This window comes from Pinus tabuliformis, chromosome 5_2 (assembly GCF_031772625.1).
Source record: "Pinus tabuliformis cultivar Carrire ecotype Pingquan chromosome 5_2, CPIR1, whole genome shotgun sequence".
In the NCBI taxonomy this organism is placed as follows: domain Eukaryota; kingdom Viridiplantae; phylum Streptophyta; class Pinopsida; order Pinales; family Pinaceae; genus Pinus; species Pinus tabuliformis.
Window position 1 is genome coordinate 967,612,950 of NC_142306.1, and position 16,306 is coordinate 967,629,255.

The window sequence follows — 16,306 nt, forward strand, 5'->3', positions numbered from 1 at the left end:
AAAGGCTATATATGGTCTAAAACAAGCTCCAAGGGCTTGGTATTACCATCTTGACAAATACCTCCATCAACAAGGTTTTTCAAAAGGATCAGATGATAGCAATCTACGTACAAAGATTGACAATAATAAATTGCTAATACTTGGTGTGTATGTTGACGATATCATTTTTGGTAGCAATGAAGAAGCCATGAGTCAGAATTTTGCTTCGGTAATGCAGCAAGAATTTGAAATGTCCCTGCTTGGTGAGCTTACATATTTTCTTGGTCTACAAGTTCAACAAAATAAATATGGTAATTTTTTGTCACAAACCAAGTATCTCAAGCAGATCTTAAAAAATACGGCATGGAAGATTCTAAACCAGTATGTACCCCTATGGTAACAGGATGCAGTCTCAGCTCAAATGATGAATCAACAGTGGTACATCAACCAAACTATAGATCCATGATTGGCAGTCTGCTTTATCTAACAAGTACCCAACCAGACATCATGCATGCAGTGGGAATAGTTGGAAGATTCCAAGCAAATCCAAAGGAATCACACCTTCAGGCAGTCAAAAGGATTTTCAAATATCTTCAAGGAACACAGAATTTTGGTCTATGGTATCCTAGAGATACAGATCTTACACTTCATGCATATACAAATGCAGATTAGGCAGGAAGCATTGATGACAGAAAAATCACTAGTGGTGGTGCATTCTATATGGGTTCCAAATTAGTGTCTTGGTTCAGCAAGAAACAAATTTCAATTGCATTATCTACAACTGAAGCAGAATATGTGGCTGCTGCATCTTGCTGCACACAACTCCTTTGGATGATGCAAACATTGCAAGACATTCAAATCACATGTACTCCACCCATCTCCATTCTATGTGATAATACAAGTGCCATCAGTATTTCAAAGAATCCAGTCATGCATTCCAAGACCAAGCACATACCCATCAAATATCATTTTCTACGTGAACAAGTGCTTGAACAAAAGGTCAAATTGGAGTATGTTCCCTCCAAAGAACAGGTTGTTGATATATTCACCAAACCACTGCCCAGAGAGACATTTGAATATCTTAGACAGAAGCTGGGAGTAGTTGATGCATCATCCTACTGTTAAAACTTATCTATTTTAGAGAAAAGTGGTTGTACGCGAGTTTCATGAAGCGTATCTATGTACATATGCCAGTTGCTGTGAATACAGTCACGTATATGTTGGTTTGAAGAGAAGTAGTGGGCCAGACTTAGGATGAAAGGAGTCTGATATGGGTCTGACAATGATCATCTGGCATAGGTTCAGAAGGAGCATATACTTCTAATAATGCATTGTTGGCATTATCCTAAAAGATCATTGGTACAAATTCACAATTTTTTTTGATTCAGGTGGAACAGATTCTGGGGGAGATCATGGTTGCTGGTCTGGGTGGTGATTGACAAATGCTGCTAATGATAGTTGCTGATGACTATCATGGTCTTGTTTAAGATATTTGGTCTCTATGTCATGTATATCTTTTAATGTCAAGGTCATGAAATGACCTATTATGTTTCCCCACTATGCATGGGATGAATGATGCAATGTTCTTGTTTGACATGTATAAACAATTGGTATATCCCCACTTGGTTGGGAGATGGATGTATGTATGAGTCATTGGTGATATGAAGGTCATTTATGATGCATGTATAGAGTCATGTTCTTCTTTTAGAACACATTGTTGTAGACCTTGCTCATATTCAGGGGGAGCGTGGACTCAAGCATGGAGCTCAATCAACACACTTCAGCATATCAGAGAGTCAGCATGTACTCAGGGGGAGCATAACCCTTTGCCCTCGATGACAAAGGGGGAGAGTGAGTTGGGGTTGCCATCAAGTCCAAAGGGGGAGATTGTTGGCATTATGGCATAGATTTGGCACTATGATACAGGTGTTGTCCTTGATGGCTACTCACTCAGATGACAGATCATAGTTCTGACTCATAGAATGAAGAAACAGGGGTATACACAGGTTCCGCATTGATCAAGTTGCGTGTACACACGGGTTCACAGACCAAAAGGCGCGTATAGCATACACATGCACTTTCATGGAAGGAAAGGCACACACATGTTGGAAAACTAAGTTTTGGTCCATGGTATTTTGATCCATTGTATTGGTCCAAGGTATCTGGTCTGAAGTGTTGACCCCAGGTATTTGGTCCAAGGTATTGGTCCTAAGTGGTTTTGGTCCATGGTATTGAGTAAGGCCTAAGACTATGAAAGAGGACAAGATCATTAGGCAAAGGCACTCAATTATTGAATATATAATGAAGAGCAAGATCTAGTATACAAGTTATTGGGTTATGGTGCATAGCTGGATTTGAACCAAGGATGAACCTTAGCACTTGATGGAGGATAAGATCTAATGATAGGTCAAGATCTTAAGGCTTGAAATGAAGTATCTTTGTGTGGTTTGGATCTTTTATCTGAATAATTGGCACATGGTGTAGTCTGTGAATATGATGATTTGGGTATAACTGAAGTCTGGAATTGTTGTAAAGTTTAAATCATCATTTACAGATCTGTACACAAGTGCACTTTAGAAAAGGTGCATATACATGCTGGTTCTGCATATCAAAACAACGTATACATATTAAATTTGATTTGCAGATCTGTACGCAGGTTCACCTTGAGAAAAGTGCGTATACACGTAGTTTCGACACATAGAAGTAGCGTAGACCTCATAAAATATGTTTTAAGCTGCTTCTATTTGCTGTTGCAGTGTTCTGGGTTCTAGCTTGGGTTCTGGTTATTGTATTCTGGTTGCAGTATTCTGGTTACAACATTCTGAAAAGTGATTGATTGATTCAGTTGTGATTGGCGCAAAGGATATTGGTTGATGTAGATATACTTGATGTTTGAATGATGGATCCAGTCTGAAAATTTATGAAACGTGGTCCTTAGAAGAAAAGAGAAGGTTGTAGTCTTATGTAGCCCGGCACTTACATACTAGTAAACATATTAGCTAGTACAAGAGCTAGGGGGTTGTAGCTCCCTTCCAGAAGAAGTTGGAGAACGAGAGAAGGTTGTAGCCTTTTGCAGTTAGAAGCCTGTGTACTGGTATAAGACTACACCAGTACAAAAATTGTAAAAATAAGTTTCTTATTAAAAGAAGATAGAGACGATTGTAGCAGGTGGTTTTCACCCACATTAGGTTTCCACCTTATATCTTGTGTTCATGTGCCTGACTGTCTGTTCTGTTTTTACTACACCTGGTTACTGTTTATATGGTTCTGATGTACTGATTAAAGATCAACCTATGATGAACTAAGTGAATCATAAGTTTGCTATATATACGCTAGTTGCCTTAAACATAGTTGCATATACACGTGAGTTTCATTAAGTGAAGTAGCATATACAAATCTGATTATGGAAATGAAAAATTATTGACTTGCTAATACTGATTCACCCCCCCTCTCAGTATTATTTCCAACATAACTATCTTCATTGCTTCCCATAAATTAATCTGATTTTCCTCAACTTCTTCAACTACACTTATACCTTCATCAGCATAATCTTCTTGAAATGGTGGCCTAATTCGTTGATCTGGGCCTCTTTGATCTCTTTGTCTGATTTATGGAGTGTTTCTCCTAGGGTTTGGATTTCGGTTCTCCCTAGGAACATTCCTATAATTTATACTTATTATCTCCATCATTCTTTCCACTGTCCTTACTAAGGAATCAATTTTTGGTTCTACTATAAAAGTTGAAGCTTCTTCCTTATAAGTCACTTGTCTTTTAGTTCTCATCCTGGCTCTTTTAGCTCGTAAATTGACCTCTACACTCACAACATCTCTTTGCATTGCTTCTAGTGTTGGAGAATTTATTTCCCTAAGCTAGTAAGACATATCTATATCAAAACCATCTGGGAATTTTATCAAGGCTAAATCCTGGGGTGGTTTAACATTTACAGGTATTGCATTTGTAGGTTTTAACCCCATATAGAAATTACCTGCATACGAACTCTAAAGCACAAAAAATAAACAATGCGAGAGCATAACACATAAAAAGCATACACACGGAGATGAACCTTAGCATTTGATGGAGGATAAGATCTAATGATGGGTCAAGATCTTAAGGCTTGACATGAAGTATCTTTGTGTGGTTTTGATCTTTTATCTGAATAATTGGCATAAGGTGTAGTCTGTAAATATGATGATTTGGGTATAACTGAAGTTTGGAATTGTTGTAAAGTTTAAATCATCATTTATAGATCTGTACGTAGGTTCACTTTAGAAAAGGTGTGTATACACGCTGGTTCTGCATATCAAAACAACATATACATATTAAATTTGATTTGCAGATCTGTACACAGGTTCACCTTGAGAAAAGTGCGTATACACGCAAGTTCGACACATGGAAGTAGCATATACCTCATAAAATATGTTTTACGCTGCTTCTGTTTGCTGCTGCAGTGTTCTGGGTTCTGGCTTGGGTTTTGGTTATTGTATTCTGGTTGCAGTATTATAGTTACAACATTCTAAAAAGTGATTGATTGATTTAGTTGTGATTGGTGCAAAGGAGATTGGTTGATGCCAATATACTTGATGTTTGAATGATGGATCCAGTCTGAAAATTTATGAAACGTGGTCCCGAGAAGAAAAGAGAAGGTTGTAGCCTTCTGTAGGCTGACACCTACATACTAGTAAACATATTAGCTAGTACAAGAGCTAGGGGGTTGTATCTCCCTTCCAGAAGAAGCTGGAGAATGAGCGAAGGTTGTAGCCTTTTGCAGGTAGCAGCCTGCGTACTGGTATAAGACCGCACCAGTACAAAAATTGTAAAAATAAGTTTCTTATTAAAAGAAGATAGAGACGATTGCAGTAGGTGGTTTTCACCCACATTAGGTTTCCACCTTATATCTTGTGTTCATGTGTCTGATTGTCTATTCTGTTTTTACTGCACCTGGTTACTGTTTATATGGTTTTGATGCACTGATTAAAGATCAACCTATGATGAACTAACTGAATCATAAGTTTGCTATATATACGCTAGTTGCCTTAAACATAGTTGCGTATACACACGAGTTTCATTAATTGAAGTAGCGTATGCAAATATGATTATGGAAATGAAAAATTATTGACTTGCTAATACTAATTCACCCCCCCTCTCAGTATTATTTCCAACATAACTATCTTCATTGCTTCCTATTAAATTAATCTAATTTTACTCAACTTCTTCAACTACACTTATACCTTCATCAGCATAATCTTCTTGAAATGGTGGCCTAATTCGTTGATCTGGGCCTATTTGATCTCTTTGACTGATTTATGGAGTGTTTCTCCTAGGATTTGGATTTCAATTCTCCCTAGGAACATTCCTATCATTTATACTTATTATCTCCATCATTCTTTCCACTGTCCTTACTAAGGAATCAATTTTGGCTTCTACTGCAGAAGTTGAAGCTTCTTCCTTATAAGTCACTTGTCTTTCAGTTCTCATCCTGGCTCTTTTAGCTCGTAAATTGGCCTCTACACTCACAACATCTCTTTGCATTGCTTCTAGTGTTGGAGAATTTATTTCCCTAAGCTGGTAAGACATATCTGTATCAAAACCATCTGGGAATTTTATCAAGGCTAAATCCTGGGGTGGTTTAATATTTACAGGTATTGCATTTGTAGGTTTTAACCCCATACAAAAATTACCTGCATACGAACTATAAAACACAGAAAATAAATAATGCGAGAGCATAACACATAAAACACATATACACAGAGATTTCCCCTGGATCCCAAAACCGGGAGTACCAGATTGATTTTTCATTATATTCCTTTCAATGCTAGAATTCATATTTATACATGATGAAGCATCCAATACCATGGACCGAAAACCATCGCATCCAAAACCATGGACCAAAAACCATTGCATCCAAAACCATGTGCGAAAACCATGCAAAAAACCATAGGTAGGTCCGCCCAACCTAATATAGTGTCAAAAAAACATTTCCTGAGGCGTTGCCCTAGACCTCGTAGAGGGGGGCTACTCACCCCCCTTAAACTCCCCAGACAGGGGGGGCTACCACCCCCCAGCTGCGCAATCGATGCAAATAACAAGGGGGCTCCACCCCCCCTAACCCCCTCGTTAACTACGTCGGCTAGTCGTGGAAAGAATATAACACAACCCAAAAATCTCCCACTGGTTGTTTTCTTTCTACAGGGGGCCACAGGAGACCTTAGTCATTTATCCAACCCTGCAATGCCACATTGTTTCTCTACACCAAGAGAACTTCTCAGAGCTCATAAATTTGTCAATGCATCTATAATATTCTTCAAAGTGTCCACCTTTACCAGCAACACCTTTTTGTCTTCTATCAAGTACACATCACCACCAACATCTGAGGTGATTTAGCCTCTGCAGAAGGAGCATCATTAGATCCCTTTCCTTTGTTAGGAGCTTTAGATTTATAGTCCCTTTTGTAGTGTCCTTCCTTTCCACCTTTCCAGCAAACCACCTTGACCGGTTTTTGCTGAAGATTTAGATCTCCCTCTAGATTTAGATCTCCCACTTGATGACTTATTTTTATTTCTGTTCTGGGACCGTCCTCATACAGAAAAGGCATCACCATTCTGGCTCTCCATATTTCTCTGTCTCATCTCCTCCATCAGCAAGGATGAGACTATTTCATCAAACTGCAATGCAGTTGCATTGCTACCTATTGCAATAACCAGGATATCCCACGAATCTGGTATAGAACACAAAAAATTGATGCACTTATCTTCATCTAGAATTTTAATATCAACAGATAATAACTAACTTACTACAGTATTAAATGCATTCAAATGCTCTATCACCGAGTCTCCATCTTTCATCCTCAGGTTATACAACTTTTTCTATAGGAACAATTTATTCACTAGAGACTTAGTTTGGTACAAAGTCCCTAACTTGTCCCACAAAGCCTTAGACGTAGCTTCCCTTGATACATTTAGCAGTACTGAATCTAAGACACACAATCGTATTGTGCTCTTTGCCTTCCAATCCAACTTCTTTCATTCTTCATCAGACACTCCTATTGGTTTAGTACCCGGATCTACTGCAATCCACTGATATTTATCCACCAATAGGTACTCCATATCGAGTTTCAATAACTCAAATCTTTGACCATCAAATTTCTCAATCTTTATATTTCCATTGCTTGCCATCTTCTTTCACCACCAAAATCGATCTCACAGATCTCCCACTGAACAGGGTCTACCACAGGCCTGAGTGAAACCCCTCAGCAACAAAGGTGTCCCCTTGAAGCCAAAACAACTCTGATACCAAATGTAGGTTTTAACCCATATAGAAATTACCTGCATATGAATTCTAAAACACAGAATCCTAAACCATCTGGGAACTTTATCAAGGCTAAATCCTGGGGTGGTTTAATATTTATAGGTATTGCATTTGTAGGTTTTAACCCCGTACAAAAATTACCTGCACATGAACTCTAAAACACAGAAAATAAACAATGCGAGAGCATAACACATAAAACACATATACACAGAGATTTTCCCCTGGATCCAAAAATTGGGACTACCAGATTGATTTTTCATTATGTTCCTTTCAACATTACAATACATATTTATACATGTCGAAGCATCCAATACCATGGACCGAAAACCATCGTGTCCAAAACCATGGACCAAAAACCATCGCGTCCAAAACCATGTGCGAAAACCATGCACAAAACGATAGGTAGGTCTGCCCAACCTAATATAGGGTCCCAAAATTTTTTGTGGAAATAATATAAGACAACCCAACAACATTATAGGTATTTTTGAATCTAGCACAATAGTCCTGTACACTTTCACCTACCTCCCTTTTAATATTTTCATATTCTGATATAATTTGTAAAGGATTCTTCTTGACTTCCAATCTATTAAGAAAGGCTTGGTGGAATGTAGGGAGATCATTTATACTATTTTCAGGAAAAGACTTAAACCATTTTCTGACTTCTCCTCCTAAACTTTGAGAAAACATTCCGAGCTTAATACTTTCGTCATCTACCTCTTGCAAGTCAAAACAATCATTCATTTTATCCATATGTTGTTGGGATGTTAAAGGACCTCTCCCATCAAATATTGTGATCTTGGATTGATAGTCTTGTGGCATATTAGCCAAGGGGGATGGTAACACCAAAGAAGCATACCTGGCAACCATGATTGGTGGTGGTGGTGGTGGAGGCCCGCTTGAAGGAAGTTGAACGGTGGATGAGGGAAGTTGAATAGTGGATAGGGTTGGACTAGTACTAGGTGGAAATGAGAGTAAAGGAATTTGAGCGACCTTATGTTGAAGGATGAAAGAAGGCATAGGAATTTTTGGTAAGATTGATGGATCAAATATAATATGATCTTTCCAATTCTCTGATTTAGTCCTGAATAAGCCTTGTTCAAAGTGTAAATCAAACTGGATAACTTGGAAGGTAACAAACTTTTCAGGAAGTGAATTAGCTCTGTGAAGAAATCTACTGCTTGTCTGACTCTCAGTTCTAGGAGTTTTTCTTAAGATCTTTTCAGGATTGTCCACTATGGTAGGAGGATTTGGATTTGAATCGGATCTTGTAGAGATTCTTTTGGGAGCCAGTGTTCAGATCTACAACATAGACAGAATGAATATACAAAAATAGAAAAGAAACCAATCTTAGGAATAAACTTATCATACAAATCTTTTAATTGGGTATTCTGAATTCGAATGAAAGGATAAAATTTTCAATAGTTTCCCCAGTATGGTTGCCACTATGTTATCATTCTATGATTTTGAAGATTGGCCAGAAAAAATTCACAAAAGCTACATCAAACTGCTTAGGAGTCTAGGATCTAGCCCTCCTAGACTCAGAGAGGGCTCTCTCTATATTTTTAGGATTTTACTTTGTTTTAAGTGTTCTAATGTGTTAGGCTAAATGTAAAAATGAAGGATATTTATTAATTGATTTCTTGGTCATTTGTTTGTTTGGTTGGGGTAGATCGTATATGAATCCTTTCCATTGGGCTATGGAGTCAAAGGTTGGGTGGTAACATCAATTTTCCAGAGCATTTACAAGGCAAGCTCACTGTTTATACTGGATCTAAAAGCAGAATGAGAAATGAGATGACAGAAAAGTGATATCAGTAATGATGAAAAAGCAGTTAAGTATTTCTTAATCATACATCAAAAGAAAACGTTTAGATTGTAAACACAGATAGAAATATGGTTCTCCAACAACATATCTTAATCTATAATTTATGTTTTACAATAAGACGGAATGATGCATAAATGAATAAAACATAGATACATTCAGCACAGAAGGGAAGACATCACCAGGTCAAAACAAATCATGTATCTTGCAAACATCCTTTTTTATTGATGCTCTAGCTCAAGATTACAATACTCCAATGAGAAAATATAGTTCAAATGACTTGGGTTCAACACCTAATACTTTCAATGCATGAAGTATTTAACTCAAAACATACAATGATTTGCCTTATACACTTGGCAATCTATTATTAATTACAACAAAAGAAAATTGACTAGTGTAACCATGAAGTGGCCACGTTGAGAAAACTAGGACACCTGGTCCTCTTTTTTAGGGATATTGTTGCTGAGAAATTAATTTTGCTGTAGTGGCTCTATTGACATGGCTGGTGCTGACTCAGATTTACATTGTCACTTCAATCATATTTGTCTCGTTCCTCCTGATAATCACACAAATCACTCCACGCTTCTTCATCTAGAATCTTGATCTTCATTAGCCTCATGTATATTTCATCAGCTTCAGTGTGTTTTGCAAAAGTGGGTTTAACCACAAAAACATGTTTCAGCTCATGCTCAATGTAGATTTGATTTCTGATATCTTCCAACAATGCCTTTCTTGTTATGTTTCCTTTGATGTTGGAAACATTTGCAACATCTATGGATATACCCTGGAGTTTCTTGACATAGTCCTCTCTGGTCATGAGTTTGTCATTTATGACAAAAGGAGAAGGGAGACCTTTTTGATTTAAAGGTTGAATTCTGTTGAAGAATGTATTCACTATTAGCTTCAAATTTTGACACTTTTCTTCCAGTTGCACATTCAAGCTCTTCTTAGTCAACACCTTCTTCACTTGAAGTATAGTCTTGATCCTGTCTGCTACTCCCAACTCTTCCAGCTCATACATGTTTCTTGAATTTAAAAATTTGATTATCCGGTTAGCTATTGTTGACATGTTTCCCAGCTCTTCATTAGTGGCTAAAATAGCTTCCCTAGCCTTCTCCACTAATTGTTTCTACTCAAAGATAATTTGGATGCTAGGCCAAATTTCATTCATACTATTGATTATGTTGTTCCAAATAATATCTTTAACTCTTCCTAGAGTGTTCCCAATGGATGATTATTTCTATGACTTTTGCAGCCTTTCAATCAAGCTCCTTGCCCTCTTCATCTTTACTGAGTGGTAACTTTCGACCCTTTTGATTTGATCCTGCAGCACATTAACTTGAGCTTTGAGTCTTTTAATCTCCTCAGTCTACATATTCATGCCTTCCATTGACTTGGCCAGTTGTTCTGTGCTACTTCCTGCTCTTATGGCAGCACTTTCTGGAGTGGTTATGTGAAGAGCTATAAGAGGAAGGGCCTCTATTGTTGTGCTGGCCATATGTTCTACCTTTTCTTTCTCGTTCACCATCTTCTCCATATTTTATTCCATTTGTTTGATATAGAGAGATTGCTCCACTATTAATTTCATCACATCAGCCTTTTGGTTCTCTGTTTCCTCTATCTCCTTGGTCAGTAGGTCATGTGTAGCAGGCATCTTGAGCTACTTCTTCAAAGCTACTATGTCCATCTCTTTTTTCTTTATTATTTCTTTATCTTCTTTCACATCTGATGGATCATACCCAATCTTCACTACTAAGTCTTCTAAAGACTTAACTTTTTTGTCCTTTGATTGTGATGAAATCCTTTCCATCTTTAACTGGGATTGAGCATTTGATAGGGCCACCTGCATTTTAAACAAGTTCATGGAAGTGTTGGTTAGAGTAGATGAAATAATTTCACCTGTTTTCTTGTGCATTTCTAGCTGATTAATTGGATGAACACTTCTTGCATCAAACTAAAAAGCAGTTTTATTGTAATTCATTGGAGTTTTAGGCTCTGTTGTTTGTGCTTCCAAAAATGCCATATGCATTTTTCCTTTTTCTAAATCAAAGGTAGAGAGAAGTTTTCCTTGTGAAGTTGCACTCTGTTTCCAAAATTGAGCATAAGTGTTCTTTTTCAATATCTCATTCCTGATTTTAATCTCCCTGAATGTGTCAAAGACTGTCTCTTCCTTTTCTCTAGTCACATTTGTAGATGATGACACTTGAAGAGACTGTTGCCTTTCTAAAATTGGAGTGGCAAGAAAGGATTTCCCCCCAGTTGGGGATGAATCTAGAATATCAATGATATTAGTGATTGTTTTCTGCAGTGATCCTTTGTCTATGTCCATGTGCTTTCTGGGCTTCTTCCTATATTTTAGCTTGAATACCCTCATAGAAGTATCAGTCCCTAATGACTGATCTTCTCTAGGAATTTTCCCTGTTACTCCCTGTTCTTGTTCTTTTCACTTTTTGGTTCTATCTTCAGTGGTTTGTTTTTCCTGCTGTCTTGGAGTTTGTGCACTCGAAGAAGAAATAAATTGTTCCTTAGCCTCTTTCAATGTGTCAAGCATCCACTCAATCTGGTTCATGTATTTTTCAATTTCAAGCCTTTGAGTGTGAATATAGGTCATTGAATTGTTCTCCACCCTCTTCTTGGAGATGATACCCAATGGGTCATCAGACCATGTAAAATTTTGGGTGAAATTCATTTCTTTCAGTCTTTTATCTGCCTCCTCCCCTACTACTCTATTGTTACAAATGAAGGGACCAATCTGAGATTTGTTCGTGAACTGGAAATTTTTCTTAGCTGCTACAAAATGCATTTCATCTGCATTAATCATTTGTTTTATGTATACAAGTGTAAACATCCTCATGGGGAGGAACTTTGGAAACTTATAAGGGGCCAACTCACATCCATGTACTCTTAATTTAGTGCAATTTGGTACAAGTACCAATCACCTGTCCTTGCTTGGTCTGTCAACTGCATAATTCTTCTTATTTCTTCATTGATCCAAGGTTCTACAGTCCCACTGAGGAGGCTCATTGCTGGGTGAACAAACATTTCTACAAATGATTTGTAGCTTAAGTATTTTGAGTCCTTCATCACTAATGTTGTCCAGAAAATAATAGATTGGGGTTCACCTTCCTCATTCAGCTTTCTAATTGAAAACGCGAACCTGTCTACCTGAAAATAAAAAAAATATAAACCAAAACCGAGTACTAAAACACTCCTCTGAGAATAAATTGACAAACTTCTCATGAATGGCATCTATTAAAACTTGGCTGAAATTGAAGAGCATAGAGGGCTTGGATTCTGTTGATAGAATAGACAGGAAAGCTATGATAGCTTCATCAAGCCATTGATATGAATAATAGCCAAGTAAATAAGAAAGAATAGTGACAATGTGTCTAGTTCTGTTAGGGAAAACATAGGAGGAGTAAGGAGGATTCTTTTTTGGCAGAGGTGTTTTCTCAATAATGAAAATTTCTAAGGTTTTGGCTCTCTTATAAAAATCAAGTTTCTGATACATTTCAGTGAGAATCTCATTGGAAAAGGGAGTAGTTCCTTCAATAACAGGGCATACATCATTTGCATAATGGACTTGGTATCAATGGTAAACAATATATGTCTTGTTGGGGCCATCATTGCCCTTTGTTGTGGATTGTAGCATGAGTGGCATTTCCTGGTTAGTTCTAGACAAATATGTGTTTTAGGAAAAATGTAAAAAGGTAGATTAGTGTCCCAGAGGCATATGTCATCCATCTCCTCCACAAATTTATCCTCCGACCAGAAATATATGTTGAATAATTTGAACTCTGAGAGTGTTTCATGTATCTTAAAATCCCTCTTTGCAAGTGGTATATGATCTAAATCCAAAGGTGTGTGTACCATTGGATTAAATACTTCTTGTTCCTTTTTCTTTGGTGCCATGGTTATCTTCTACAGAAACTTCTAAAAATTGACCTATGTTGAAATTATAACAGAAGCGAATAAGAATAAATGGGAATTCGGAGAGAGAGAAAGGAAAGGGATAAGCAAGAAGTGGGATTCAAGAAAGGGAATATGTGATCATTGTAGAAAAATAAATTCTCCTGCAATAGTACTACTGTCGGAGTGAGCTTACTGCACTTTCTTCATATGACTGAATGGAATTGAATTATGCCTGATAATAGAGATAGCAAGTTAAACTTTGAAAATGGCATGAAATGGTGCTTTTATGGCTTTGGAGTGTTCTCATTGGGTTGGTCTGACTTGGTGTAGGTTCGTTGGATAATGGTCTAGCTAAGTGAATGCACAAAGGCGGGAATGGAGGTGATAGGCAGATGGGACGGGTTGGCATTGTGAGGTGGCGAGAGCAAAAAACAGTCACAATGGAAAAGTGGTTTTACTAATGACTGTTGACATGGAAAATGTGCATGATGCCAACAAAGGGAACTAACCCGATTAAAAGCCCCAATTAGACCTTCTTTCATTTGGAATGGCTAGCTCCAATGAGTTTTAAGGGACCCTGCAAACTATTTGAACATGTCGAAAGATTGCTTCAGCGAGGAAGACTTCAATTAAATAAAAAAAATGAAATAGATAAACTCTATGTATTAAATCCTATCTATACTACTTCTAACTACTCTAATCTATCTTGCAAGAGCATGATACAGAGGTTTAAACATCATATGTATGTTTAGCAGGAGCGTGATAAAGAAGGTTAAACATCATGCATATATTCAAGTCCAAATGAATCAATCACTGAATTCATAGCTAGACAAGACTGTATTAAAGCTAAATTCCAATCCAATCACTCATATAGGAATCCACATTCTTCTATGGAATTAAAATTACAACTGATGTTTAATTTAGTTTCAAATTAGAGATCATTCGCAAGTTAACCATGAAACTGAAGCACATTCAATTTAACAAGACTAATAGTGACTGTCAGTCATCAATATGCATAAATATAAATCGCATTTACATTCATTCCAGTAACAACACTCTGATCCAAAACAATACAATGAGTTTGAAACTAATGGCTCCTTCTTCCCCAAAAAACAGTCCTCCTCATTCACAATAAAGCAACACTGTTCTTCTCAAAAATCAAAAGCCCTTTATCCTCTTCGGAGGTAATACTTATGTGGCCTTAAACAACCCTAGGCCTTCCATGACCTTTCCCTGCCTCTTGTCGTTACAAATATCAATATGTAAAGATGCGACAGGTTGGTGAAATTTCCGACAAGCTGAGGTCACCCCGCCTCTTCATCTTCCCACTATTTCAGATATGGCAATCAAGTACATAGAGATAGGATCATTAGCATGACTGCTGGAATGTAGAAGGCATAACATTCGGGTCGATTCCTTTCCTGAGGAGGAGAACAGATGTTGGAAAAAAGGGTGACTATGTGTTGCCTCCCCATAATGAAGACCAGGACAGCTCTGCTTACGGAATGCGTAGGCAATGTGTGGGCCCTTGACTCGGAACGCTTGCAGCCAGAGCCTTAAACGCGACGCTTCTACATCCATGGCTCTTCATATCCCCTCCTGCGTCCTTTACTTCTCACCTGCAGAGATAGCTATCATTAGCTTCATAATTGTGAGCGATATAACAGAGATATTCACATGAAACACAAACACTACTTCCATTAACTTTTATAACTGTGGGAACAAGTGTGAAAAGGATTTATGCATAAAACATAGTCAACATACAATTTCTCGCTCAAAGCATAGGCTTGGCACAGTTTTTGAGGGCTTCCTTTCATCGCAATCAGGTATTGGCTCCCTCTTAGGTCACAAGACCCATGCCTTCCACCACCTCGATGTGCAATTGCACTATCAGGAGTCCACAGGCTTGCCCTTTACACTAAAAACCCGATCCCATTATAATTTCTGAAAATTTGGAAAACAACGAAACACACAGGAAAAAACCGAGTCAATCGCCCAAGCTGAACCTCAAATATTATATTTTGGAGCCTATAAATATCGTCGGGTTCGACCTATCGCATATCGCAATATGCACAAGCCTGGGGCTTCACCAATCACGATGTGCGATAGGGCTTCAGACCCAAAAATATATATGTATCATATTTGATAGGTCGGCGAGTTTGTTATATTCTTGTGTGTAATGTGTATAAGGCCCGGGGATCCATCGATATGCGATATACGATTAGGGCTGGACCCGATAATATATACAATGCGATTCATAGGGACGGTGGGTCTGGAGACCAGGGGTGCATTGTTTATGCACATGGCTTTGGGGCTGGGCCGATAGCGATCTGCGATGGGCTTCGGACCCGAAATGCATACATTTTAGACCCATCAGGTCTGGAAGCCAGGGAATGCCATATATATATAAACCCTGGACTTAGGCCGATTGCGATGTGCAATGGGCTTTTGGACCCGAAAATATATATACATTATGGTTTATGATGCCATCAGGTCCGACCCTTATGGCATGTGTTGCGCGCTTAGGATGAATGCGATAAGCGAAAGAGGGAGGATTTATGTATTTTCATGGTTTCCTTTGTAAGGGGGTTATAACGGGACAATGATGCAATGAAGGGTTTTCACTATAAGGCATTGTAATGGGAATAATAATGTGATGAGGGTTTTGAGGGGTTAAACAAATCTTGATAAACATAAGAATGAAGAGCTTAAGTGAGGGGTTTGTTAAAGGGCTTTACCCATTTGTGAATGTAAGATGGGCCCTCCATAGAGTTAAATTTAATGGGATGAAAAGGATGATAGATCAGACTCATAGGGGGCCCATTTAAATTTTGCTATCAGAGCATGTTTTAATAGGGTGTTAGTTGTGGCCACAACAAATGGTAAACTATTGGGCGAACCAATTATCTCTGCTTCCAAATAACCTTCAGATCAATAAAGCATTAGGATGTTAAAATAAACTTGAAATGCAAACTATATAGATGGACAAGCATGGGTTCCACTTAAACATTATTGCTTCAGAGGGGATAGAGACAAATAGCTTCTACTTGCCGATATGATTTTGATAGGCATTCTCCAATGGCAATATTATGGGGTTAATTGACCTTCCTTTACCTGTTTCTCACTTTCAAAAATCCCTTTGGGGCCATCACTGGTCTATCCATTAGGTGTGTACCTCAGCTCTTTATTGCTCATCAAGCTTGACGTAGACATGTTTTCTTGCACTTTATATGAGAATTTTAGTGCTATATTTTCATTGATTGAATGGGGTGCAATCATGGATCATGC